The sequence below is a fragment of the Cricetulus griseus genome (assembly GCF_003668045.3).
Source record: "Cricetulus griseus strain 17A/GY chromosome 1 unlocalized genomic scaffold, alternate assembly CriGri-PICRH-1.0 chr1_1, whole genome shotgun sequence".
NCBI lineage: Eukaryota > Metazoa > Chordata > Mammalia > Rodentia > Cricetidae > Cricetulus > Cricetulus griseus.
In genome coordinates, this window is record NW_023276807.1 from 22290878 (window position 1) to 22318696 (window position 27819).

General features: G+C 42.6%; 1 pseudogene; it reads right to left on the reverse strand.

Annotated features, from left to right (window-relative positions):
- Nucleotides 1–892: 892 nt before the first annotated feature.
- The window catches only part of LOC100756106, a 42905-nt pseudogene continuing 15978 nt past the window's right edge, over nucleotides 893–27819 (reverse strand).

Consider the following 27819-nt stretch of genomic DNA (forward strand, 5'->3'; position numbering starts at 1 on the left):
ATGAGCCACCATGTGGTTGCTGGGAATTGAACTCAGGACCTCTGGAAGAGCAGCCAGTGCTCTTAACCTCTGAGCCATCTCTCCAGCCCCACCACTCCTTTATTATACCAATCAGAACTGGCTAGCACCAAGCAACTGGACCCTAATGCATGAGAGACACTTGGGCATGGTCAAGGGGCAATTCACTGTCACCAGACAAGGCAGAGGATTGACTCTATGGTGCTTAACAGAAGACATGCCTGATCCTAGGAAGCCAAGAAGCCTAGCCTGTGCCGGTAAGAAGTATGCTTATTCTGGTGACATATATTAGACTATTACAGCCATCACTAGAAACCCCACTGAGGGAAGACAGAACAGGAAACTGGAGGCAGGAGTGAAGCAGAGCACACGGGGGAATATTGCTTACTGACTTGTTCTCTATGGCTCACTCAGCTTGCTTGCTTCCTTCCTCCCTTCCTTCCTCCCTCCTTCCTTTCCTCCCTTCCTCTCTCTCTTTCTTTCTTTTAATTTGCGCGGGGGGTGGGTGGTGGTGGTGGTTTCCAGACAGGGTTTCTCTGTGTATCTTTTGAGCCTGTCCTGGAACTCCCTCTGTAGACCAGGCTGGCCTCGAACTCACAGAGATCCCCCTGCCTCTACCTCTGCCTCTGGAGTTCTGAGATTAAAAGCGTGTGCCATCACCACCCGGCTCAGCTTGTTTTCTTATGTAACTCAGGACCACCTGCCCACGGGTGGAACTGTCCGTAATGGGCAGGGTCCTCTCACACCAATCATTAATCAAGAAAAATGCTCCCACAGGCTTCTCTACAGACCAATTTTATGGAGGTATTTCCTCAAATGAGATTCCCTGGTTCCAGATGACCCTAACTTACATCAAGTTGACAAGTACTTATTATCACTGAGAGAGTTCCTTGGGGTAGTGACCTTCCTGCATCGCTTCAATACTTAGCCTTGCCCCGAGAGCCACAATTTCAATGTCTTGGTGCACAGCCTCTTCATCTCCCAGGAACTGCATAGGCTAGATGGGTTTCAAGTGCTTGCCCACTCTATACACTTGGGGGACTACCACTTGGCAGGTGCAGCACCATGATGGCCTCTTCAGAGAGACCCTCCAGATCCTTTGATGATGCCCTAGAGGCTTAGCTGTCAGCTGCAATCAGGACACTTCATCACTGTCTTCTCGGTAGAACAGATCTTCTTCATTCCAGAAGAGCAGCTCTCTGGCAGTAGTGTCCTTCAGAGTCTCAGAGGAGGGTTGCTGACTGTCAGTGACATCTTTGTCCCTGCAGTCCTTACTGATGTTGATAGATGTAGGAAGATGCTTAGGCTCTGCCGGAGGTGGTGGAATGTCACTGGAGAATCCTGAGAGGTTTGTCACACCTGGCAGCACTTTCTGCTCTATTGAGTCCAATCAGACCCTCTGAGCACTGCTCACTGAGGTGCATGTCCTTCTCAAAGGCAGCCATACCCAGTTGGCAGCATCCAGCACTGTCCAGAGAGGCTAGGTTGCTCTTTTCGGCACTGAGGTGAAACTGGACTTGCTTTTTTTTTTTTTTTTTTTTTTCTGCAAACTGCATGAGGCTTTGTTGTTGTTTAACGAGCTAACTCCATGTTAGCTCGGGTCTTTCGCCCACCCGCCATGGCTGATGGCTAGCCAAGACAGTTCAAACCAGCTGCATAGAGACCTTGTAGGGCATCGTAAGGGGAGTGTCTAGGGGTTTGCACAGGCTCAGGATTGGTGCGCCTCCAGGCTTGGAGGGCCTGCCCTGCGCTGATTGGCCAATAGGTTGTCGTGGCCCATAGGCCCTCCCAGGGTGGTTGCCATGCTCTGCGTGTCATTGCTGTGCACTTGTCCACAAAGCACACCCAGAGCTGTAAAGCATAGCACCACCAGCCAACCTCTGACTGGTTCCTTGCCACGAGGCAGGGATCTGACTTTCTAGTGACCAGGATAAGGTCAGACAAGCATGTGTTTAGCTGAAAGTGGAATTGTTTTGAATCAGAGTTCAAGTATTAAAGGGTCTAAACACAAATGCTTTCTTTAAAGTGAAGCACAGAAGGGGCAGGGACTGGAGAGCTGGCTCAGTAGTTATATCCTAAGAGGATATATGTCTCTTGAAGAGAAACTGAGTTCAGTTCCCGGCACCCATGTTGGATGGCTCATGACTGCCTGTAGCACCAGCTGCAGGTAGCTCAACACACACACACACACACACACACACACACACACACACACACAATAAATAAATAAATCTGTCTCTAGGAATAGAAATAAATCCAATACTTGTGAAGTGGTGACAAGTACCTGCTGTTTGGAGAGCATCATTCTGTATGAAGTATCAATGATGGGCCATTCTCTGCAGCTCCAACCCACCCATGAAGGTTACTTGAGGGTGAGGGTTTCCTTTCATTCAGACCTGTAAGCTAAGCCTTTTCTTTTTTGATTTAAGAAGAAGAAAGCTTACTTGCAACAGCTCTTTAAACAGTGTGATGGATTCATGAGCATCTCATCAGGGTGAGTTGAAAGAACATTTGCCTGAAATGTTCCTAGGGGCTATTATGTGGTAGATATTTTATACAACATTTATAAAACAAAGGTAGACATTTCATAAGCTAATCTAGGAAATGGAATCGGCATGTGTTTGGTCAAATGTGTCAGGTTTCATTTGACTTGGGGGTTGTTTTCCTTTTATTATTGTGAAAAACAGGAATTTCCATGAATGCCACATGCTGTTCTTGAGGGACGTATCCGCTCATCGATGCTGAAGAAATCTTCTTACTCAGGTGGGATTCTGGGTGTGGGCATCTTTGTTTCTTTTCTGTCTTTCTTGTTGGAAGCACAGAGGTCTTTGTGCTCACAGATAAGTACCAGGGAAACCAGGAATGTTAAACATGCAGGGTTGTCTTTTCTGCCCAGAAGGCTGGGATTGGAGAGGTGGCTAATGGTCTAGGTGACCCCTGTGCTATCTGTATGATGGAGTACACACCAGATCCTTTCCTGGGCCCTTAAGATAACACATGTAGCCTATGTTAAGAACACATCTTCATGGAAGAAGTGACATGTACTCTGTAGAAGAGTTTCAATGTAAGTATGCCTCCTTGTACATATGGGATTGTGCTACAGCAGGAAACCTTTTCCCAAATTGTACTGTACTTAAATATGCTCCAAGTAAACCACTTTAGAAGTGTCGGACTTTAGAAGTTTGAACCAACACTGCTACTGAGTCATGTTGAACCCGATTTCTTCTTGTCCCATGTGGATCATTACCCTTCTGACCACAGTGTTTGCAGAGACCCAGAACTCAGTTCTCTCACCCAGGGGTTTGTGACCATAAGGGGGAGAGCAGAAATAATCATGGATTCTAATCAGTCCTCTGAGACAAAGCATTTTATACAACTACTGGGGTCTTTGCTAATGTCCAAAGGAGCAACAACTCTGTGACTTCATACAGGTGACTATAAAATTTAATCCTTGGTTTCCAGAACAAGGAATGACAGATGTTAATCATTAAAAATGCATAAGAACTAAAGTAAATAGAGTCTATGAGAAGGGGGATAAATTCCCTGTCAATTATTTTGCAAGCTGGAGTAGAGTACAGTAATAAATTACTTGGACCATCTCAGAAAGGAGAGAGAGAGAAACTAAGAATTTTCTGCTGGACTTGGCAGGGCTGTCTGAGTGAGCTTCATGGATGTTCTGGCTTCCTGCGATAACCAAGTTTGGAATGGCAAACACTTAGTTTTTGTTTGTTTCTGTTTTTTTTTTCCATTTTCCCTCATAGCAGGAATGATTCAATATAGATGATCAATGGTCCCGTCCCAACTTCTAATTCAGGAACAATTGAAATTATGACATAAAGCACCTAAGCTGGTGTTATTTAAATTTCCTGAGGTATTGGTTATTCATTATATGTATGTCATTCTCCTGCTCATCTAATCAATACTTAAATGATTGCTTGATGGTAAATAATGTAAAAGAGCAAATTTTAAAATTTTGGGACATGTCATCTGGGTATACTTTTTATCTATCATTACTAAGGATTTGGTCCCAGGTTTTGGCACCAAGTTGGGATTCCCAGTTATTGGGTTCCTCCTCTGATGCAATAAGCCAAATCAATAAATCCAGATTTAATAAACAGAGCAAGGCAACTCCTGGGTGACTCTCAGGAAAGGCAGGAAAGAGAGCATGTAGCCAATCTACCGACTAGGTTTTAAATACCCTGTAGGCGTGGTCCCGAGCATCTCAGGGGGGGAGGAGCTGCTGCTTGCTGGGCTTTCAGGAAGGCAGGGTCTGGAGGGAGAGAGAGGTGAAGCCAAGGTGTAGGTTCCACCGAAATATCACCCTTCGAGTTGCTTTCTGGAGACTCTCAGTTAAATTCTATAAGAAAAATAACATCTGAGCCAGGTGTTGGCGCATGTCTTTAATCCCAGCACTCGAGAAGTAGAGGCAGGAGGATCTCTGTGAGTTCAGGCCAACTTGGTCTACAGAGCTAGTTCCAGGACAACCTCCAAAGCAATACAGAGAAACCCTGTCACGAAAAACCAAAAGGAAAAAATAAATAAATAAAAAGAACTATAACATCTGAAGCAGAGTGGGTTATTAGCGTATTAAATCATGCGGCTGCTAAATCTGCAGCACATACAACTAATCCCTCACTTCCTTGTCAATTACTTACCCTTCATTCCTCCTCATCACCCACTAGAATGATGTATCGACAAAAATAATGGTGTTAGAGAAATTTATACAAGTCATGATTCCCCACAATAATCTGCAACCAATAATGATAGGAAGGGCACACCTTAAACCACTTACTGGCAAAGAGCCTTTGGACATAATTGTGTCACAAAATAAAATGCAGGCTGATTATTTCTTCCACACTGATAATAACTGGTTGGTTGCATTAGCAGGTTACTGGGGATCATAGATATCACTATCCCAAAGATCCCCTTTCAGGAATTTTTTGAAGATACCCCAGGAGCAGTGCACAAACTTACATCTAAAAAGTCCTATAGAGATTGCTTTTAATGCTTTTTCAGCTGGCTCTTCAAAAGGACAAGGAGCATATGTTTTATGTAAAATTCCACATGCTTCACCAGAAAGATTGTGTCTTCTTGAGCTCACAATTAAAATTGCCCTGAATTTTAAAGATCTCAAATCATATGGCCTTAAGTTTAAATCTTTAAAAAGTCAATGGCCATTGTTAATCAAGTAGATTTTGTTTGTTTCTTAGTTTTGTGCTCACCCCGGGTCTGATAAATGATCTGACTCTGACAAGGGAGGGTGCTACAGGAGGTTCTTCGTGAGGTGTCTGTCCTCTGGTAAAAACATGATTTTTATTCCAGGCTCCTAGGGCGTAATTACTAGTGAGTAACTCTAACATCAGCTTGACATCTGGAACTAGGGCTGTCTGTGTCTGGGGCCTTCCTTCTCTGCTGTCAGGTATGTGGAGATCTGTGATGGAACGCAGATAGGCATGCAGAGTGCCTCTCCTTAACTAGTCAGAGCACAGCCTCAGGCGTGGCGTGGGGCCCAGGAGACTCCAGAAAAATACCAGATGTCATATCAGAAACTCAACTTTGTCAAATAGCTCTTTCTGCATGTTCCTTTAAGGACTCCTATTATAACTAAAAACTGATAATGATCCTGCATATACTAACAAATGCTTTAAAGAATTTTAGAATTTGTGAAAAAATAATCATGTTACTAAAATTCCTTACTATCCACAGGATCAAGCTGTCGTAAAAAAACACCATCAGATATTTAAATGACAAATTTTATATTCTATGCTGCATTTACCTATGCTAACGTTATTTTTTTTTTCACTTTAAAAGAATAGTGCCTTTTCTGCCGCCCAAAAGCATTTTGTCCTAAAGGAGACACAACCGAAAGTGTATGTTAAACGAAAAGATCTAGAAACTAATCAATGGAAAGAGCCTGATTTTCTAACATCACGGAGAGGTTATGCTTGTGTCTTTCCAGAAAATTAACAAAATCCCAGATGGCTCCTGCTGTGATGCATCCACTGAGGACAGCATCCTGGAGACCACAAGACAAGTGAAATATCTGAAGGTGGACAACAACCCATCAAGAGAAGACATTTCAAGAGAAAGAGTAAGCTTGGGGAGAGAGACATCAAGACTTTTTTAAAATTTATTTTTACTTTATATGCATTGGTGTTTTGCCATGGGTGTTGGGACCCCTGAAATTACTGGGTTTCGGGTCCCCTAGAACTAGTATTACTAACAGTTGTGAACAGTAACGTGGGTGCTGAGAATCAAACCCAGGTCCTCAGGAAGAGCAGTCATTGCTCTTAACCACTGAGCCATCTCTCCAGCTCTGAGACATCAAGACTTTAACTCATCAAGCTGAGACTTCGGGGGAAACAACAATGGGACCATATTACTGACCCTAAAAATGATGCTGTTATGTTTATTTTCCATATTACATGTTAATTCTCAGCTTGTCAGTGCAGAATCTGAATGCTTTTTTGTCATGAGGGATAAATGACACACCTGTAATAGGAGACAGTATGAAATTTTGCCATACTAAAGATTGTTTTTAGGCGTTTTTATTGCCAGTCCCAGGAATGGTTAGCGAAATACAAAGAGAAGTCTCTAAGGTGACCTGTATGACTAGTAAAACTATTAACATTACAGCAAAAATATTAGCAGAAATTTATCAACAGATGATAAATTGAGGAACATAGTTTCACACAATAAAGCTACTATAGATTATTTTTCACTCACATGTAATCTTGGTTGTCAACAATTTCCTGACATGTGTTTTGCTTTAATGTATTATATTTTTCTCATACTACTGTTGGTCAAATTAGTTTGCATAAAGAGATAGACAAAATCTCTCAAGTGACCTTTGAATGGCCATCATAATTAAGAGGGTTTCCTCTTTCCTCGGCCCTCTGTTAGCTATTCTTATATTTCTCTTATGCTTGATTATATGAGTTAGACTAGCCATAGAAGCAACACGTTCAAACTTGGCCTCTATGACAGCCTCTATCTTTTCTTTAAAAAAAAATGGAGGAGAGGGGATAATGGAAGCACAAATGTCCTTGTGTTCATAGATTAGCACTAGGGAAAACAGGAATGTTAAACGCACAGGGCTGTCTCTTCAGTGGAAGAAATGTATAATCCATTTTCTACCCAGAAGGCTGGGGATGGAGGTGGCTAATAGCCTGTGTGACCCCAGTGCTATCTGTAAGGCCAGGCCATACCTACCTCCCAAAAGCTCTGACAAGCAGGGCTGGAGGTGGCTAATAGTCTAGGTGGCCTCTGTGCTATCTGTATGGCTAAGGTTCCCCAGGTTCCCACAAGTAGGACTGGAAGTGGCTGAGACCACATCAGGTCCCCATCGCCAGGCCCTTTAGATAACGATTAAGAACCCATCTTCATGGATGAAGTGACGTACTTTTCAGTTTTAATGTAATTATGCCTCCTTGTGCAACACCAGGAAATCTTTTCCCAAATTGTACTGTATTTAATTTAAATGTTTCTAAAATAAACTACTCGAGATCAGACTCTGAAAGTTTGAACCAACACCAGCTACTGAGTTACGTTGAAGCGAACTATCTTCTTACCTCCTGCTGCAGATAGAAACCCCTCCAAGAAAAGGAGAAAAACAAAGAAGCTGATTGTAGAATTTAAGATTTGTTGATAGTTTTATATTTTTTCTCTTCCATTGAAAGTATATAAAGTACTGTGTTCAAAGCCTGCTTAAGTAGGTCACCTCTCTTTTGTAGAACAAAATTCATTTGTTCTGGAATCATGGGTTTTCCATCTCAGTTAATCCAATGTAGATAATCCCCACAGGCATAGCTTTGGGGTCAAAACTAACCTAATGTAGTTACTCTCCAGGCATTCCTGGAAGTTTCTCTCCTATGTGTCCTAGCCAATTCTAGATTCCTTCAAATTGACAGCATGAACCGTCACATGGGTTTATTTGATTGACTTCTGTTTCAGTTTTGTGTTTCCCCACCATCCTCACTCTCTTCCATCTTTTATTTTTGAAGATTTAAAACAACTATTCAAATGTAAGTTCGGTAAACATGGTTCATGTTATTGATTGGGAACATCCTTTCCACACGGGATCCTGGAGGAAAGGAGAGGTCTACCCCCCATACAGTAAGGACTGGGTGGAACAGAGCTACCCCTGGGTGATTGCTGGAGCCTCATTCAGGTGCAGGAATAGAACATTACCCATGTGTTCCTGTGCAGTTTACAGACGGTACATCCAGTACAAATATGAACTGAAATATGTATCATTAAAGAGGCACAGATATGGTAAAGAAGTGCTGCTTAGACACTAATTCTGCACAGACACTAACCCGGGAAGGTGAGGCTCTTTAAAAGCCATTTCTTGAAAAGAGCACTTTACTGCCAGGCTACTTTGAGTTAGTAATTTCATTGCTATTTTATGCCAAAGGTTATTATTTCACTTTTATATTTTATATCCAATTTAATATTTGTATGAGACAGGTTTAATAATAAATTACAGAATATTATATCTTTATTACTTATTTTACCTCAGCTGAGGGATATATATTTTTTTCTTTTCAGCTATTCCTTACTAGTTTTTCCTGAAGTATAAAACAGATTTTAACAATAATAAAGACATTACTCAACGGGTTAAAAAAAATGTTCCTCAACTGGGTGTGGTGGCACACACCTTTAATCCCAGCACTCCAGTGGCAGAGGCAGGTAGACCTCTGACTTTGTGGCCTGCCTGATCTACATAGTGAGTTCTAGGCTAGCCAGGGGGGCCTCATGGCGAGATCCCTGTCTTAAAGGAAAAAGAAAAAGTTTGACTGAGACAAGCTCAGGGAGACTTCACTAGGCCACAACTTGTGTTAAGAAAGTGAGATGCTGGTGGACAGTCAGCTTTATGTTCTCAGCACTTAGGAGAACAGACAATGAAAGCAGGTTTCCCTGGAAGGAAACACAATGCTCAGGGTACAGGAAAGGGGCAGGGTAGTGATGCTTTCTGCTGGTTGGAGCAGTTGAGATAAGGGATTCTGTTGAGGAAAACATAATCTAGGAAGAGATGGGAAAGGACTCTGGGCAAGAGTGCCCCTGTCAGGAAGTAACACAAAAGGGGGCAAGACAATGGTCTGAAAATAGCCAAAGAGCCACTTAAGTGAAAGAATATGTGACCTTGGGTTATGTTTATCGGTGGAACTGGGATTCTTGGGCACACATCACAGGGTGGAGCTAATAGTGTGACTTGGTGGTAGAGCACCTTTTTTTTGTATTTTTTTCCTTTTTTAAAATTTGAATTAGAAACAAGATTGTTTTACTTGTCAATCCCAGTTCCCACTCCCTTCCTCCTCCCCTACCATCCCCCCCTCAAACTAACACCCTACTTATCACATAACCTTTCTGCTCCCTTCTGGGGAGCAGAAAGGTTATGTGATAGGTAGGTCATAAGGCCTTCCATAGGGGGTCATAAGAGTCTATCATATCCTTTGGGATAGGGCCTAGGATCACCCCTGTGTGTCTTGGCTCAGAGAGTATCCCTCTATGTGGATTGGGCTTCCAAAGTCCACACCTATGCTAGGGATAAGTACTGAACTACTACAGGAGGTTCTGTAGATTTCCGAGGTTTAAGGCCTAATTTTAGTTAGTTTAGACCACAATGCAACTGAAACCCATGTTCCTGGGGTCTGGATCAGTCCCATGTTGGTATCTCAGTTATCAATCTGGGGACCAAGAGCTCCCCTATGGTCAGGTCAGCTGTTTCTGTGGGTTTCACCAGCTTGGTCTGGAGCCCTTTGCCCATCACTCATTATTCTCTGTAACTGGATTCCAGTTCAGTTCAGTGATTAGTTGTGGGTGTCTGCTTCAACTTCCACCAGCTGCTGGATGAGGGCTATCCGGCATACAAGTCAGTCATCAATCTCATTATCAGGGGAGGGCATTTAAGGTAGCCTCTCCTCTGTTGCTTAGATTGTTAGATGGTGTCATCTTTGTAGATCTCCAGACCTTTCCCTAGTGCCTGATTTCTCTGTAAACCTAAAATGTCTCCCTCTATTATGGTATCTCCATTCTTGTTATCTTCTATTCTTCCCCTGACTCAACCTCTCTGTAGAGCACCTTTCTTGACTGCAGAAGGTCTTTGGCACCACAAGAGAAAGAAAAAAAGGCATAGAAAAGAAGGAAAGAAAGAAGCAGGGTGTGGCAGCTCATGTCTTTAACTCTAGCTTTCCAGAGGCAGAGGCAGAGGCAGAGGCAGAGGCAGAGGCAGAGGCAGAGGCAGAGGCAGAGGCAGAGGCAGAGGCAGAGGCAGAGGCAGAGGCAGAGGCAGAGGCAGGCAGAGGCAGAGGAAGGTGAATCTTGGTGAGTTCAAGGTCAGTCTGCTCTACAAAGCAAGTTCCAGCCAAGCCAGGGCTATACAGTGAGACCCTGAGAACAAAGGAAAACAAGTCAGAGCGAGTTGCATTGTGGTCTAAACTAACTAAAATTAGGCCTTAAATAAGAATGGGCTATGGGCAGAGGGGATGATATTTGCTACAGAAGGATGGCTTATACCCCCAGTACCCTGACAAAAAGACAGGTGTGATGTACTTCTATAACCTCAGCCTGGGGTGGGGGTGGGAATCCCTGTAGTTCTCTGGCTAGTGCAACCAGTGAGCTCCAGTGTCAGTGACAGGCCATGCATGCCTCAAAAAATAAGGTTGAGAGAGAGAGAGAAAGACACTGAACTTTAGCCTCTGTTCTCTACATACATGCAAACACACTTACATGCACACATATTCACACAAGAACATGTGTCCCCACATACACCACACTATGGTAGGATATTATTTTAAGGAGTATGACTTTTATTTATGCTGCATTTGTTTAGCTCTGTGAAGCTGTGATTTGTTGCCTGTCTAAAACACCTGATGGTCAAATAAAGAGTTGAATGGCCAGTAGTGAAGCAGGAGCCAGGATGGGTGGGGCTGGCAGGTAGAGGGTATAAATAAAAGGAGAACACGCAGAAGAGGGAGGAAGAAGAGCAATGAGAGGACACGGAGAGGAGGACTTCAAGGGCCAGCCATCCAGCCATCCACCCACCCACGGAATAGAAGAACAGGAAGATTACAGGACTAAGAACGATAAAAACCCTGAGGGAAAAGGTAGATGGGATAATTTAAGAAAAACTGACTAGCAACAAGCCAAGCTAAAGTCAGGCATTTATAACTAAGAATAAGCCTCGGTGTGTGTGTTATTTGGGAGCTGGGTGGTACTTCCCCACCACCACCAAAGACAAAAGCACAAAGACCATATGCAATACCACACATACAAGTAATGAGCAATAAAAATAAGAGATAATCTATAGGATACGCTTTCTTGAAAAATAATTTCCCTACTATTGTAGTAGGCACCTAGTAGGGCTCCTCCAGAGAACACCTGGAATCTGGTGCAGACAAGAATGTGTGCTAGACCTGTCCTGCAATACAGGGGCCACCAACCACAGAGGGAAAAAAGGCTTTGTGATCCTGAAACTAAGTTATCTTAAATAATTGCAGCTTAAAAGTGGTCATATAGAGGCAGTGGCTACCATATAGGAGGATTCAGCTATAGAGATAAAAAAAAAATCTGTTCATTAATCTAGAATTTGGAATATATTATTCTAAGAGTTTTGCTTTAAATCTAAAAAAAATATTATTTACTTATTTATTTATTTTATGTGCATCTGTGTTTTTCCTGCATGCATGTATGTGCATTACATACATGGTGCCTACAAAGGCCAGAAAAAGGCATTGGATCCCCTGGAACTGGAGATACAAATGACTGTGAGTCACCATGTGGGTCATGGGTGTTTGGTTGGAGCCTCCAGTTTGCCCATGAAGGTTCAGAATGCCCCATATCCTCCCTTCTCCTCCCCCATCCGGCCCCAAACCCTGCCTGCTCAGAGAGTCGCTTCTACCCAAAGGAAAGGCCAAAGGCCAGTCCTGCATTCCTGGCAGCTATTGCCACTTCCTCCCCTGAGGTTGCCAGACACCCAAGTCCCCACCTAAGTGCTCAGCTTTTGACCATACTTGGGCACAAACCCAGCTTGTGGCAGACATGTTATCATCCCTCACCTATAGTCTATAAAACTTTCCTGCCCTGGCCTAGGTGCACAACTTCTTTGCCCTCAGTCTCTGGGACTAGAGAACTCACCTAGAAGTTGCTTTGCTCAATATACCTGTTGTTATACTTGTGCAATTTGGCTTGATCTGGCTTACTGCTTGGGCAGAGAAACTCATTATGGGTGGGGGTGGAGTGGGGGGTAGAAACCCTTTACTGGGAATTGAATCTGGGTCTTTTACAAGGACAGCAAGTGCTCTTTACCACTGAGCCATCATCTCTCCAGCCCCTAAGAAGTTTTCTTACCTTCCCTCTAAGAATTGTTCTTACCTTCCCTTCAAGTAGCACTTCTCATCCTGCTTCCTTACTTTCCTTTAACTCACTCCAGCAATACTAATTGCTTATATTTTATCTTTTTTTCTTAAAGGACAGAACAGTTTGTTTTGTCTCACAGTTGAAGAGTATAGCCCCTTTTGGCAGAGAATGCATGATGGCAGAGACGATATTGGAGCTACTCACATGGCACCCTTAGTCAAGAAGCACAGAGTGATGCATGCTGGTATTACACTCACTTTCTCCTTTTCATTCATCCCAGGACTCCAGCTTGTGAAATATTGCTGCCCACAATTAGAGTGGGACTTACCTCTTCAGTTAACTCTTTTGGAAATGCCCTTGTAGACACACCCAGAGGTATGTTTCTATAGTGATGCTAAATCCAGTCAAGTTGACAATGACCATTGTAACTCGACACTTTGTCAATTTGACACCTGAACAAATCATTTTAAGTTATAACATTCCATATACCTAAAGTCTCATTTTCATCTCATAATGCAAAATACATGTATTCCATATCTATAACAGGGCCAACAGCGTTCTGAAGCCCAAAGTCTCTTCTGAGACTCAAAGCAATTTCTTAACTATGAGCCTATTTAAAATAATTTTAAAAAGTCACTCCCATTGTATAATGGCACAGAGTAGACATGCTGGTTCTAAAAGGGAGAAATGCAGACTTGACAAGGAATGATCTGACCAAAGCAAGTAGACCAAAGTCATGGAGATTTGCACCAAAGTTCCAGAAAGCCACCCATGTGGGACAATGTGTGGTAGAAACTGATTCCCTAAAAGGCCATTGTGTGAAGCTATAAAGGTGAAGGTCGAGATATTGAAACTGCTAGGACCACTAGCCATCTAACGAGGAAAGCTGTAGACATGGAGTAGAGCTTGTCCAAGAGAAGGACTCTGTGTTATGGGTGGCAGAGCATGAGGATAGGGCTACTTAAGCTCTACTCAAGCTCTTTGGAACCCAATGATTCCATTACAAGCCCCAGAAGCTAGATGCAGAGCTTCAGAATTTGGTGTTTTCCCCTGGGTTTTGGTTTGCTTTGATCTGATGGTTCTTCGATATGTTCGTGTTTCCCCTTGCAAATGCAATATTTACTCTGAGCTGTTGTATATTGGAAGCATGACACTTTAAAAAAAAATAGGGAGTCACAGTTAAGAGATGATCTGAGTCCATAAGAGACTTTGAACTTTTGAACACTTGTGACTGTCAAAAAAACCCCACAAGTATTGTGGGAAATTACCAAAACAGAGCCAGGTAAAAATACAAGGGATTTTAATAGGGAAAAAGCCTTACTTACAAAGCGACCTAGCCAGCCGGTGGGCAGCAGTCTGTACAGCAAACCGAAAGCCAAACCGAAAGCAGAAACCCACCACCTGAACGTCCCCTCACTCTCTACATCACCCTGACCATGCCCGAGCAGGTGTGGCTACAACATCCCCTATACACAAGGACTTTTAGAGATGGTCTAAATTCATTTTGCTTTATGAGATGAAAATGAGTTTTTACTGGCCAAGGATGGACTATTAGCATTTAAATTGATGTGCTGGAATGTCAAGTTGACAGGAGTAGAGATGTGATTAATATTCACTCACTAAATATCCCATCATGAATGTGGATAACACCGTCGATGGGATGAAGTCCTGGACTGAGTAACCAGCCTTTCTCTGCTTCCTGACTGTGGATGCAGTGTGGCCAGCTGCCTCAGGTTCCTGCAGCCATGCCTCCCTGCCACGATGGACTTACACCCTTAAACTGTGAGACAGAATAAACCTGCCACTCCCTTAAGTTGCATTTGTCAGGAATTTTGTCATAACAGTGAGAAAAGCAACTGAAACATATACTAACCAGCTTCCATAGTGGCAACTTGGGACAGAAACAGCCTAAATGCACTTGATACTGACATGTGTATTTATAAATTGATTCCAAGGAAATTTCACAACTCACAATTTATTCATAAGGATGAAGGAATCAGGGTTTCAAAATAATTTGTCCAACACCATGAAAAAAAGTAAGAAAAGTTGGCATACATAGTATTTTAATATGTAACTTATTGCTCTATTCTTGAATATTATGTCAGGTTAAATACATTACTTTGGAATAAGTTTAATTAAAGCTTTTATTGTTACAAAAAATACATTTAATAAAAACTATTTATGACAATGACAAAAAGACTATGCAATTGAAAATAGGCAAAGGTCCCAGAAACAGAAAAAATTGAAAACATTAATGACTTAAACATACACGAATTCAGTGGCATACAAATTAAAGCTATCAGATTGGCAAGAATTAAAATGGGATAGTTGTTAAATGTAGGATGTGGTGTGGAACAAATCAGAACTTTCACATGGCTGTTGGGAGTGTGCATCAATGCAATACTCTGAAAAAATTATGACATCATATAATAATATTAATGCATTTACACTATGACCTAGTATTAATTAAAGCTCATAAGGCTGCAAGTGGTCTAAAAAAATCCTTCTACCTTCTACCAATGTGACTCAAGAAAACAAAATAATTCGCTTAAGTGTACTCAACAACATGCCATTGTTGACTTGGAAACCTGGTCCCCCATTTATTAAGAATTTATGTATCCCTTAAACTCTTTTAATTGTAATTTTAAAGCTAAATATATGTTAATATCTTTTTGTTTGTTTGTTATGAGACAGGGTCTGATGTGGCCTGAGCTGGTCTAGTATTGCTAGGTAGTCAAGGTTATGCCTTAAACTCCTAATGCCCCTGCCTCCACCTCCTTAGTGCTAGAATTACAGGCAGGCCCTACCACAGCTGGCTTAAATATATGTTAATATTCAGATCCCAGTTAATTCTTGCTTTTTCTAGGAACCTTGGAAAATACAGCCAAGCAGGAACATATACAGAAAGGATCGTTCATATTTCCAACTCAAAGCATCACTATGCTGATGCTGCTCTCTGCCCAAGACCACCAGGATCCATGACCACGGTGTGGGTGTTACTGGTTGCTATGAGGGAAATCGTATACTTTGGGGTATCATGGGGTCTCTAGGTAAGAGGACCTTAGTAAGAATGTGTGATAGAATTTGCACCTTGCTTGAATGTTCTAAGAGAGAGTGGAAGGATGAATGGAAATTGTTTTAGTCCATGTTGGCTGCTATCAAAAAGCAGGAAGTTCTCTAATTGGGTATCTATGTCAGTCTTATTCAAAGGAAGGCCAGGCTAGAGTGAAGATGAAGTAGTAACTTGTAAAGAAAAACTTTATGCCATCCTGTTCAAGAGAAGTGTTTGGTATTACAGGAGTAGTACATTAACTCTGTTTTTGTCTTCTCCACATCCTTCTCATTTCCTCCTCCTCCTCCCTCTTCCCCCTCCTGCTCCTCCCCCTCCTGCTCCTCCCTATCTTCATTTCCTCTTCCTCCTCCATCCTCTTTCTTTATGTTGTTGTGATAAAACCCAGGCACTCAATGCAAGCTAACCAAGCACTCTACCAGGAAGCTACACCAGAGCCTACCCAAAGTGCTCTTTTTCATCTCATTTTATCCTTATCTCAGAGTAAGCCAGTTTGAGGTTCAGGCATTGGTTATCATGGCAGCTCTGAAGGCCAGGGACGACAGCTGCTTTTTGTGTTTCTTCCTCATGCAAGCATTCTTTCAATACATATTTACTAATCGGTCTTTTATTCAATAGCTGCATTTTCCATTTTATTTGTGTGGTTTGCATGTGCATGGGTGCCCTTGTGCGTGTGAGCATGTGTGGAGTTTGAGGTGGATAGAAAATTTGTCCTCTATTGCTTTTGCAAGCTTATTTATAGAGGCAAGTTCTTTTGGTTAAATTGTATCAATGATATGGTTAGTCTTACTCTGGGGACCCCCTGTCTCTGCCTTCTGAGTTTGGAATTACAGGCTGGCTGAACTAGCTACCTAGCATTTATGTGGGTTCTGGAGATCCAAAAAATCAAACCTTAAGCCTCTGATCCTCCTGTCTCCACCCACTGAATGCTGGGATTATAGGGTGCCACCATACCCAGTTTTTAATAACTGTTATTTAGTAACTATTTATAACTAGAAATGGGCCAGAATGTAGTAGAGAAAGCACATTCTGTGTTTTGCTGGGAATTATATTCTACTGTGAAGATAAATAAGTGTGTCGGGAAAAACAAAATGCGTGCGTTTTCCTCTGTTCTTACAACACAACAATCAACAAGGAAGACTTCTGTGACCTCAAAAGCAAAGGGTTTCTTCACCAGGAAGCAAGCATTTCTACCATGGACACCAGCTTGAGTCCCCTAATCCTACGCAATTCTGATTCTGTGTAGTTAGAAATAGTGTCGGATCCCAAGACTGTTTCACATATACCTCAAATGCCAACTACAAGCCCTGTGTTGTTTGGTTTGTTTTTCTGATCTACCAACCTTAAGTTGGAATCCCCACAATCCTCTCTTTTGGTTTGATTAATGTGATGGTTGACTTTAATTCCAAATTGCCACAAATTAGAATCACCTGTGGTGGAGAGCCCCACTTATGGAATTTGTCTTAATTGTCGTAATTAATAGAAAAGGGCTCAGCCCACTGTGGGAAGTACCATCCCCAAGCCACGCACCTGAGCGGTATGTACAAGGTAGATGAAAGCAAGGAAGCAAGCCAGTATGGTCTGTCCTTCAGTTCCTGCCTCCAGCCTTAAGTTCCTGCTTTGGTTGCTCTTGATGATGGACTGCAGCTTTAAGCTCCAAATAAAAACAAAAACAAAACAAAAATAAACAGAAAAAATAAAACTCTTTCTTCACCAGCTTGCTTTTGGTTATAGTGGGTTTTTGTTGTTGTTGTTGTTGTTGTTGGAAACAGGGTTTCTCTGTGTAACAACCCTGGCTCTCCTGAACTCACAGGCTGGCCTGTGACCCAGCTGGCCTAAACTCAGAGATCCTCCTGTCTCTGCCTCCCAAGTGCTGGTATTAAAGGCATGCACACCACTGACCAGCTGGTCATCTTATTCTATCACAGTAACAGGAAACCTAAGTAGGACAACTAATTGCTTGAGTCATAAAACTCACAGGAATGCCTATGTTTACTGATTCATTATAAAGCATATATATGACATGGGCACAGGGTGACATGCATCGGAAGACACATGGCAGTCCCTTGTACTCAGCTGCTTTGTATGAGGACTCAGTACACAGGCATGACACATGGACAACTCTGTAGAGATGTGATTGGAAAAGAGGAGTATAAGTTAACACCAGTAGATTGCATTGCTAACTGCTAGGGAACCTCAGGGAGGCCTGTTTCATCACTCTTCTTGGCCTCTGTACAATGATCCTTCTTCAGGATATGGTTCAGGACCATCTGGAATGGCAAGGGTAGATCAGGGATGAGCTTTCTTTCTTTGTTCTTCTCTTTGTTTCTTTCTATGTTTCCTCTCTCCCTTCTTCCTTCCTTCCTTCCTTCCTTCGTTCCTTTCTTTCTTGCTTCCTTCCTTCCTTCCTTTCTTTCTTGTCCTTCTGCTCTGTGAAACCCAATGACTGAACCAGAAATATTTTGATTCCAGCCTAATAACTGCATTATTTTGGCAAAGGCTCAGAGAATTATTTTATAGTCATCTTCAAGACCAAAAGGTAGTAGCTTAGTGTCTATGATCCATCTTTTTTATTTTATCGTATTTGTAAGAGTGTTTTGCTTGCATGTGTATATGTGTACCATGTGCCTGTGGAGGTCAGAAGACATTCGATCTCTGGAACTGGAGTCTGGATAGTAGTGAGCCTCTATATAGGTGCTGGGAACTGAAGCCAGGTCTTCTTCAAGAACAACAAGTACTCTTAACCATTGAGCTGTCTCTGAAGCCCCTCTATGATGCTACTTGGCCAAAAGAACGCCTATAGTTTCTTGGGTCGTGGGGAATCAAGGTTATGACCCAAGAACTACGAAAATAACAACAGCAAGACACATATGTCAACATATCATAAGATCACAACAAAGAAATAAGTACACATAGAAAACAAAGTTAAGTGTGGTAGCATCAAATGCCGTGATGAATGATAGGGTGGAGAGGGAGGGGAAATTTTCAGTGGCGGGTAGGGGACACTGTAACCACACCTGCTCGGGGCTGGCTACAGGTGTGCCTGACCATGCCTTCGAGGGCGTGGTCAGGGTGATGTGGGGAAGGTTTAAGAGTGAGGGGTGTGCAAGTGGAAGCCCCTTCTTCCTTTCACCATCGGCTTGCTGTACTTACTCCGTGCCCTGCCGGCTGGCTAGGTTGCTCTGTAAGTAAGGCATCTCCCTAATAAATACCCTTATATCTTTACCTGACTCCATATTGGTAATTCTCTCATTAGTGTTATGGGCTTTGTTTTTAGGAAAGGTCACTTCTGAAGTGACTGAAAGACAATGGACTGAGCAAGCAAAGCATGGAAGGTCTGAGGGAAAAGAGCTCCAAGCAGAGTGGGACAATGAAAAGTTCCTGGGATGAGGGGAGCAGTGAGTGGGCTGGCGTGAGATAATGTTGTGTTAAGGGGTCTTCACAAAGAGGTAAGTAAGATCCACGGGTCAGGTTGGGGAATCAAAGTCAGATCATATAGGCAATGTCAGATGATATGATGATGAAGTGTACAGATACTATTCTAAAGATGATTGGTGTCCCTGGGAGGTTCGCAGCAGGAAAGGATAATAATATTGTGGTGTGACATATAGCTTTATTGCAGTATTTTGAATAATCACCCTGGCTGGTAAGTAGGGCATATCTGTGGGAAGGCAGTAAGGAAGAGGCGTGATAGAATCTGGGAGACTAGTTAAAATGTCCCTGGGGATGATGTACACCTGGGGGGTGTAGCTCAGTAGCAGAATATGCTTAGTGTACCCAGGTCCCAGGCCTGATCCTGGTGCACAGGAGCTATTACCCTGATTGGTCCAGGTGAGAGAGAATGCAGTCAGTGTGGCCGCCTCTAGCTCTTGTCAGGGACTGGGCAAAACCACAACTGAGTAAGAGTCATGGAGGAAAGAAGGGATCCAAAGATGCAAGTCAGGAACACTAGGCAGGGCAAAGGTCTGTCTTCCGAGCAGGAGCGATGGTAGAGAACGTGGGATGGATGCCAGCAAGTGGGGGAGCTGGCGCTTGTGAGTACATTTGGGGTTTCTCCTAAGACTGATTTCATTTTCTTAGGGGAATTCTATTTCTCATAAAGAAGCGAGACATCTGCAGAGAGCAGAGGGAGAGACTGTGCTGACGGCGTGAAGAAAGGAGGGAACGTGTGAAACTGGCACTGTGAAAAGTGGGAGAACGATATTTTGGCACCCTTAGTTCTGGATCAGTATCAGAATGGTTTGTGCGCTGACGAGCTTTGTGTCCACTTAACACAAGTTAGAGTCATCTGGCAAGAGGGAACCTCAATTGAGAAAATGCCCCCACCAGATTGGCCTGTGGGGCGTTTTCTTGGTTGATGATTGATGGGAGAGTATTCAGCTTAGGATGGGTGGTGTAGACCTCAGATTTACTGGTGCAAAACAAGACAAAACCAACAGCCAAACCACTAGAAGCTTACTTTCCATAGTTAAAACAAGGCGTTGAAAATTACACTTATTTGTGTGTCTGTGTCTGCACCCTTATGGGTGTCGATTTTCTCCTTCTACCATGTGGGTCCTGAGGATTAAATTTGGGTTGTCAGATTTGGCCAGAGCCATATCACTAGACCTTTCACAGTTTAAAGACTGTGTGTGTGTGTGTGTGTGTGTGTGTGTGTGTGTGTGTGTGTGTGTGTGTGTGTACACGCATGTGCATGCGAGCGTGCCAAGCTGTGTGTTGTGGAGGTCTGAGGATAGCTCACGGGAATCTGTTCCCTCCTCTCACCATGGGTTCGGAGGATCAAGGCTGGAAGTGCCTCCACCTGTTGAATGATCTCATGATCTCAGCCTCTGGATTTATCAGTAATTTTTTTTTTTTTTTGGCGGCGGGGGTGGGGGGACATTTCAAGACAGGGTTTCTCTGTGGCTTTGGAGGCTGTCCTAGAACTAGCTCTTGTAGGCCAGACTGGTCTCGAACTCACAGAGATCCACCTGCCTCTGCCTCCCGAGTGCTGGGATTAAAGGTGTGTGCCACTAACGCTCGGCGATTTATCAGTAATTTATTTCACTGTTGTTATAGCCAAAAAAAAAAAAAAAAAAAAACCCTTCTTATTAACAGTCAACAGTTTCAATAAAAGTTAAATCAGCAGATTCATTTCAGAACTGCGTTGTTTAAAAATAGCTTGCATTTTTGCATTTAAAGGGAGCAAGTGACATTATTCCAGTCATCTTAATTAAAATGAAGCTTCCAAAAGTAAAAATGTTTCAATAACTTAGTATGTGAATTATAAGAAAGTGAGTCGGAAGTTTTTGTTGGAGAAACAGTCTCGTTCTGTAGGTCAGGCAGGCTGAGTGCTGGCTTTATAGATGTGAGCCACCCCTTCTGGCTCAAAAAGGCCACATAACTAATGCAGTATAGTAATAAAAAGTTACTTATTTAATTTTTAACTACAAAATTTATTTTTAATTTTATTTATTTACACTTCTCTCATACACTACATCATAAGTACAGCCTCTCCTCCTCCCAGTTCCCTTGCACCTCCTTTCTCTCCCAGATCCACTGCTCCCCCATTTCCCTTCAGAAAAGAGCAGGCCTCCCAGGGATATCAGCTGAACTGGGCATAACAAAAAGCAATAAGACTAGGCACCAACTCTCCTATGAAGGCTGCAAAGGCAACCCAGTAGGAGGAAATAGGTCTCAAGAGCAGGCAAAAAAGTCAGAGACAACCCTCCAGTAGAATATTATTTTAAGGTGTGTGACTTTTGTTTATACTGCATTTGTTTAACTTCATGAAGTTGTGATTATTTGCCTGTCTAAAACACCTGGTGGTCCTAATGAAAAGCTGAATGGCCAATAGTGAGGTAGGAGCAAGGACAGGCGGGGCTGCCAGGCAGAGAGTGAAGAGAACAAGGAAAGGAGGACATCAGCCACCCAGCCACCCAGCCACCCAGCCACCCAGCCACCCAGCCACCCAGCCACCCAGCCACCCAGCCAGCCGAGGAGTCACTTACGAAGAACATGCCCAACCTGCTGAGCTGCCTGCAGGCTGTGCAGTGTGCCCCAGGGGATTTCGAGATTTGGTGAGCTGTTCCTCATGCTGGTGTGGGCTTCGGTGTTTCAGCTGTCTTTGAGTTATTTCTGCTCTTGTAAGCAACCCCTCACCCCTATTTCTGTAAGTAACCCCATCAGAACTGGTATCTAGACTTTGGCCCGTCATAGCCCCCCTATTTGGGGTGAATGGATGAGTGTTGTATCTTCCTGGGAAGAGTCAGTCTCACAACAATGTTTTATTTCATGTATCACTATCAATTATTCCTACTATAAGTAATGAAGCATTTAAAAAGAAAAATTTATGTATTGTATGCATTACCATATTTAACTGCCCTTTTTTGGGGACTTGCTTTTAAAAACAACATTCACGAATTGGCCATTTGCACTGACCTCTGCAAATTACGTAGTCGAATCTGGTGTGTGACTAAGAACTGAAGAGATAAGCCTGATACAGTGAAGAAATTCTTAGTGTTGGCTTGAGGGAGCATTTTAAGAGTTAAAAGTAATGTGAGGAATCAGAGAAACAGTGCAGGGTTTGAGGATTTTAAGGTACTTTCAATATGACAACCTACATGAGTCTTTTTTATGTAGAAAGTTTATTGGGGAAGGGAGGAGACGGAGAGAGGAGGGGGAAAAAGAAAGATACAGAGAGGCAGCTACATAAGTCTTTTTTATTGGTATATGTTGTAATGTGCATTTTATGAGAGTCTTACTTAATGCTCTATTGCTGTGAAGAGACACCGTGACCGTGACCACTCTTATAAAGGAAAGCATTTAGTTGGGGTTTGCTTACAGATTCAAAAGTTTAGTCCATGATTGTTATGGTGAGAAGCATGGTGTCACACAGACAGACATGATGCTGGAGAGGTAGCTGAGACTTCTACATCCTGATTGGCAGGCAGCAGCAGTGAGAGAGAGAGAGAGAGAGAGAGAGAGAGAGAGAGAGAGAGAGAGAGGACCTGGCTTGTGCATTTGAAACCCCAAAGCCCACCCCCAGTGACACACTTCTTCCAACTAGGCCACACCTCTCCAAACAAGGCCATAGCTCCTAATCCCTGTCATTTAGTGCCCCTCTGCAATGACCAGGCATTCAAACTTAGGAGATTATGGAACCATTCCTAGTCACACTGCCACAACAAGTAACTATAAGCAACCATGGAGAAGCAGTGGGATTTGAAGCTCATCCTTGCTACACAGTGAGTTTGAGGCCAGCTTGGGCCACAGGAGATACTGTCTGAGAAAATCAAACCAAGAACATGGCATTTGGGGACTGTTCTATTTTTCCAGGTTTAGTACTGTATTGTGAAAAGTGAAATACAATTAGCTTGAATTTGTAATATACTAAAGTCTCAATCACTATAGATAAGAGAACAAATCTGAAGCGGCCCATAAGGCTGGAAAGATGGCTCAGTAACTAAGAGCTCCGGCTGTTCTTCCAGAGTACCATGGCTCAGTTTCCAGCAACCACATGGCAGCTCACAACCATCTGTAGCTCCAGTTATAGTGGATCCAACACCCACTTCTGGCCTCCATAGGCTCTTACATAGTATCATACATTCATACGTACGTATGGATAAAATAACAAAAGAAAGTAAAAAATTGTTTTAAAAAATTCAGTCACAGATTTTTCCCTCAGAATAAATTCTTTGAGCATTGTGTTTTAATTCAGATTTTTCCTCTGTAAATTAATCAGAATGTAATTATGATCACATAGTTCCATGCTATAAAAATTCTTCATAAATTTTATATGAGCACTGAGATGATAGGTCATTACACGACCTCGCCAGAGGTGACTCATTTATTCTCTCATTGACATTTAGGTTGTTTCTAACTCTCTAGCAGTTTTATATAAATTGCATAGAGAGTCTTACTTGAACTCCTTTCCTGTGAAAATATTTCCCAAATTAAAAACTACATGTATTGTTTTCAATTTTTCTACCTATATTCCTTTTTTAAAAAACAAATGCTCAAAGGTACGTGTTACTGATCCATTTCCATCTCAATTCCCAGGATCAGTGTATATAAACACTATTATTAATGGTCAGTGAGAGGCAGGAAAAAAAAAAAAACCAGCAAAGATGACTTGACCTCACAGAAAATTGCCTTTATGAAACTTCATTTCATTATCCAGCCTTACAATGGAAAAATGCCTGTATATTTTCTTAGTGAGGAAAGCCAGACAAAAGCTCAGATATTGAACAATCTGCTCAGTTGCCCATCAAAGGAAGAACTCCAGGTGGAAATGGGTTGAGGCTGTCTTAGTGACATGAGCTGTTTTCAGTCACCTGGAAACTCTTTAAATGTAAATAGGCCACTTGGGAGCACATTTAGGCATTCCCAAGTGACCACTGCAGCCAGCCATCTTTCTTTTGCCCTCTGTTTGAATCAATACAACCATCAGTGGCTGCTCCAGGGTGTTTATTTTGTGGTCAGCTGACTTGAAGGAGTTAATGCACTTTGCAAAATGCCAACCTTATATTTGGAACTCATTTGCTCCCACAGCAGGATCTGGATGATTAGAGCTTCAGCTATATCTAAAGAAAATTCTACGTTAGTTGCATCACTGGGATGCACGCTGTCTTGATGGGCGCCTTGCAAGGAAACAGCTTGGTAGACCCAACTTATTTTCTGCCTTTCTCTTCCCAGGAGCTTTCCACAAAACAGCTGGCCTTTTCTAAAATGAAGTTGACTAACCATTTATGAGATTTAAGGGAAGGACTAATTAGTATTGTGGGCTGATTGGAGAGTGTTGCTATTTTTATTTTTGACAAATCACAAACAAAGAAGCATTTGCTTAGTGACTTGCTGGTAAAATTACTTTTCACTAACTATAGTTTTAGAACGTGGCTATTGAATAGTAAGAAAAAAAAAAAAACCCAGCTTGTCTTCATTTATTTATTTATTTACAGAATGAGCCCATACTAATCATGGTCACTAAATTACATGATTTTGTGATTTTTTTTTTCAAGCAGAGAAGCAAAAGACAGTGGCAGCCTTGACCTGTTTCTACAGGTGTCCTTACTAATTTTTCTAAGTAGAGTCTGAGGCTAATGTCCCTTCACAGGCCTTTCCCTTAGATGACAAGATGTCATTGGAATGGACCACAAGGGCATCTCCCAGCATCCTGACCTGCAAGTGGTCTACTGACAAAAAAAAAAAAAAAAGCTTAATCCCTATCTCCAACAAAAGCACCATGAATAAGACAAAAGAAAATTGTCATAGGGACTGCTAGAATGAAAATGCTTTAGACTGAGTAATTTATATTCAAGAGAAAGGCTTACAGCTCTGCAGGTTAGAAAATTCGAAATGAAAGTGCCAACAGATTTGTGTCTAGATAGGGTCTGATCCACACATATGATGGCTTCTATATGTCTTCAGCAGGCAGAAGGACTCCCTGTTCCCTTAAGTTTCTTATATAAGCTCACAGCTTTCATGTCTTAATCACTTATTCAAAGTCTCCATTTCCTGTGTGTGTGTGTGTGTGTGTGTGTGTGTGTGTAGGTGAACATATATAGGCCAGAGGAAAATCTTGGGTGTCATTCCTTAGGAGTTATCTAAACTTGTTTTTGAGACAAGTTTTGGGCCTCTCATTGACTTAGCTAACCAGCGATCCCCAGAGATCTGACTATCTTTGCCTCCCCAGCTCTGGGATTCAAATGCCTTTGAATTTTCACATAGGTTCCTGAGATCAAAGCCGTGTCCTCATGCTTGTAAGGCAAGAAGTACTTCGTTGCTATGCCATCTTCTCAGCCCAAGACTGTTAGACTGTTCTTAACCTATGCGCCACGACCCCTTTGAGGATCACATATCAGATATCCTGCATATAAAATGTTTACATTACAATTCATATCAGTGGCAAAATTACAGTTATGAAGTAGCAAGGAAATAATTTAATGGTTGAGGGTCCCCACAACATGAGGGGCTGTATTAACACTTTCAGGATTGAAGACCCTAGCCCCAGCCTCACTACTGCTCTTCTCGCACTATCTCTAAGTAGTAAGCCAAAGATTTAGCTTCATACTTGCCCCTCCCACAGAATCAGGATATCTATTTCCTCTTTCTCTACATTCTTGGTGAAATATCAGCTCAGAATCCTTCATGCTTTCCTCTCCTTTTGCTAACTTTACTCATCATTGGACTTTTAGTCTGGAGGTTAGATTCCTAGCCACCACCTGTCCCACTGAAAAGTAAATGCAGAAAAACAACTCCAAAAGATAACAGCTATCAAGTGGTAGCCTGTTCGTTGTTCTTTCATGGGACCCTGAGGCTGGAAGTAAAGCCTACATTCAATTCAGTCACCTATTAATTGCGTGTGTATGTGTGTGTGGGGGGTCTCTTTAGAAGGTATTATTCTCAAAAGCATTGTTCAAATTTATATTCCATAAGGCAATAGACATAAGACAGAATTCCTTTCCCATCTAGTTTCCACAAACAAGGTTTGTGGAAAGCCAAAATAAAAAGATATATACCCACCAGGCAGCTAAAAAGCATTTGATCAATTAGGATTTGCAGAGAAGAGTGATGAAGGCAGAAGCAATCTAAGGAGTCTTCATGGGGAAGCTGGGATTTGATTGTCCAGATGTTGATGTCATAGACTGTGGAAGGGGACAGAAGGCAATATTCTAGGAAAGGAAAATGAAATAAATAAAAATATGGAAACGGGAATGAGGGAGCTGGAGAGATGGCTCAGCAGTTAATTGCTACTCGTAATCGGACCCCAGTTTGGATCCCAGTAGCCTTGTAAAGTGGCTTACAACTGCATGTAACTCCAGGCTGAGGGATCCAATGCTCTCTCAGGCCTTCACCATGGGTGATCCTCCTAGTCTTGCTTTCCATGTGCTGAGATTACAGGTATGTGCCACCATACACTTTGTTTTACCTATCTGTCTGTCTGTCTGTCTGTCTGTCTGTCTGTCTGTCTGTCTGTCTATCCATCCATCCATCCATCCATCCATCCATCCATCCATCCATCCATCCACTTATTTATTTAGTACTGTTGGGAATTAAGCCCATAACTTTACTCATGCATACTAGGCAAGCGCTCTACTACTGAACTATATCCTCAGCCTTTATGTGAACAGCCTTGATGCTTCTCCATAGCATCAAGACATCATTTCTACTTTTATATAATTGACCACTGTATATAATTGACTTAGAGCTTGGCCACACTACTTTAAAGCATTGGGGTTTGTCCTTTGGGGTTGCTGCCTTTCTTGTAGGAGCAAATCCGGGCTGGTAGCCATGGTGATGAACTTCTCTCTTCCCGCTGTCATAGTCTATTACTGTGTCTTGTTGGCTTTACTTCCCTGCCACTTCCCAAGATCACCCACTACTTACCATCTCCATCGCCACTACCCTAATCACCATCACATCTCATCCAGACTCTACCCTAATCACCATCTCCATCGCCACTACCCTAATCTAACCATCACCATCTCATCCAGACTCTGCCAGAGAGAGTTAGCCTGACCCCCTGCATCCATTCTTGCCTACATTCAATCTGTTCCCCACAGTGGTGCCAGGAAGTTGTTTTCTTTTCCTTCAAGCCATAAATCTGATGATGTCATTCCAGAATTTTAAATACACAACTTCTGGTTGCTCTTAAGTTAAAAGCAAAAAACGGGGAGAGGGGAGGTATGGAGGAGGATGGGACAGAGTGGAGAGAGGGGAAACTACAGTGATGGGGGGGGTGCGAAGTATAAGAGAAGAATTAAAAAAAAATACCAACCATGGGGAACAAACTGTCAGATTGAGTTCCTTAAGAAACAGATGCTAACATGGGATTAGCTGTGAAAGGTATTTCTCGGGAGATGTACCTATTGAGTGGGAGTAGGAGACTGTCAGACTGCCACACAGCTCTTGAGAAGAAGAGGAAGGCAGGCTAGGCAGGAAGAGACTCAGATTGCCACAAAAGTTCTGAGAACACACTGGCCAGGTCAACTTGGCTCTGAGCCAATGTTGCTGTTAAAGGACCCTTTTGTCTGCTAGCAGTTACCCACCCCCACACCAGATCCCCGGGGATGTTCAGGTTTTGGCTGTGAATTATTGACCCAGGGGAAGTGTGCAGCAGCTCAGATGGCTTGTCACATGTGCTTTCCTGATAGGAGAACTGAGTGGGTAGCTTCTCGGACAACAAAGCCCTGTGTGGTTTGGTCCCTGGCCACTTCCCCAGCCTCATCTTGTACCATGAAGCCTTTGATAGTCTCATTCTAGCTATACAAGTTACTTCTTTGAATGTGAACACTGAATGTTTTCAGCCCACTTGTGAACACAAACACCACTTCATATGTGGCCAGCCCGCTTGCATCTTTTCTCGTAGAAGAGTTCCATGTGAAGGGCCA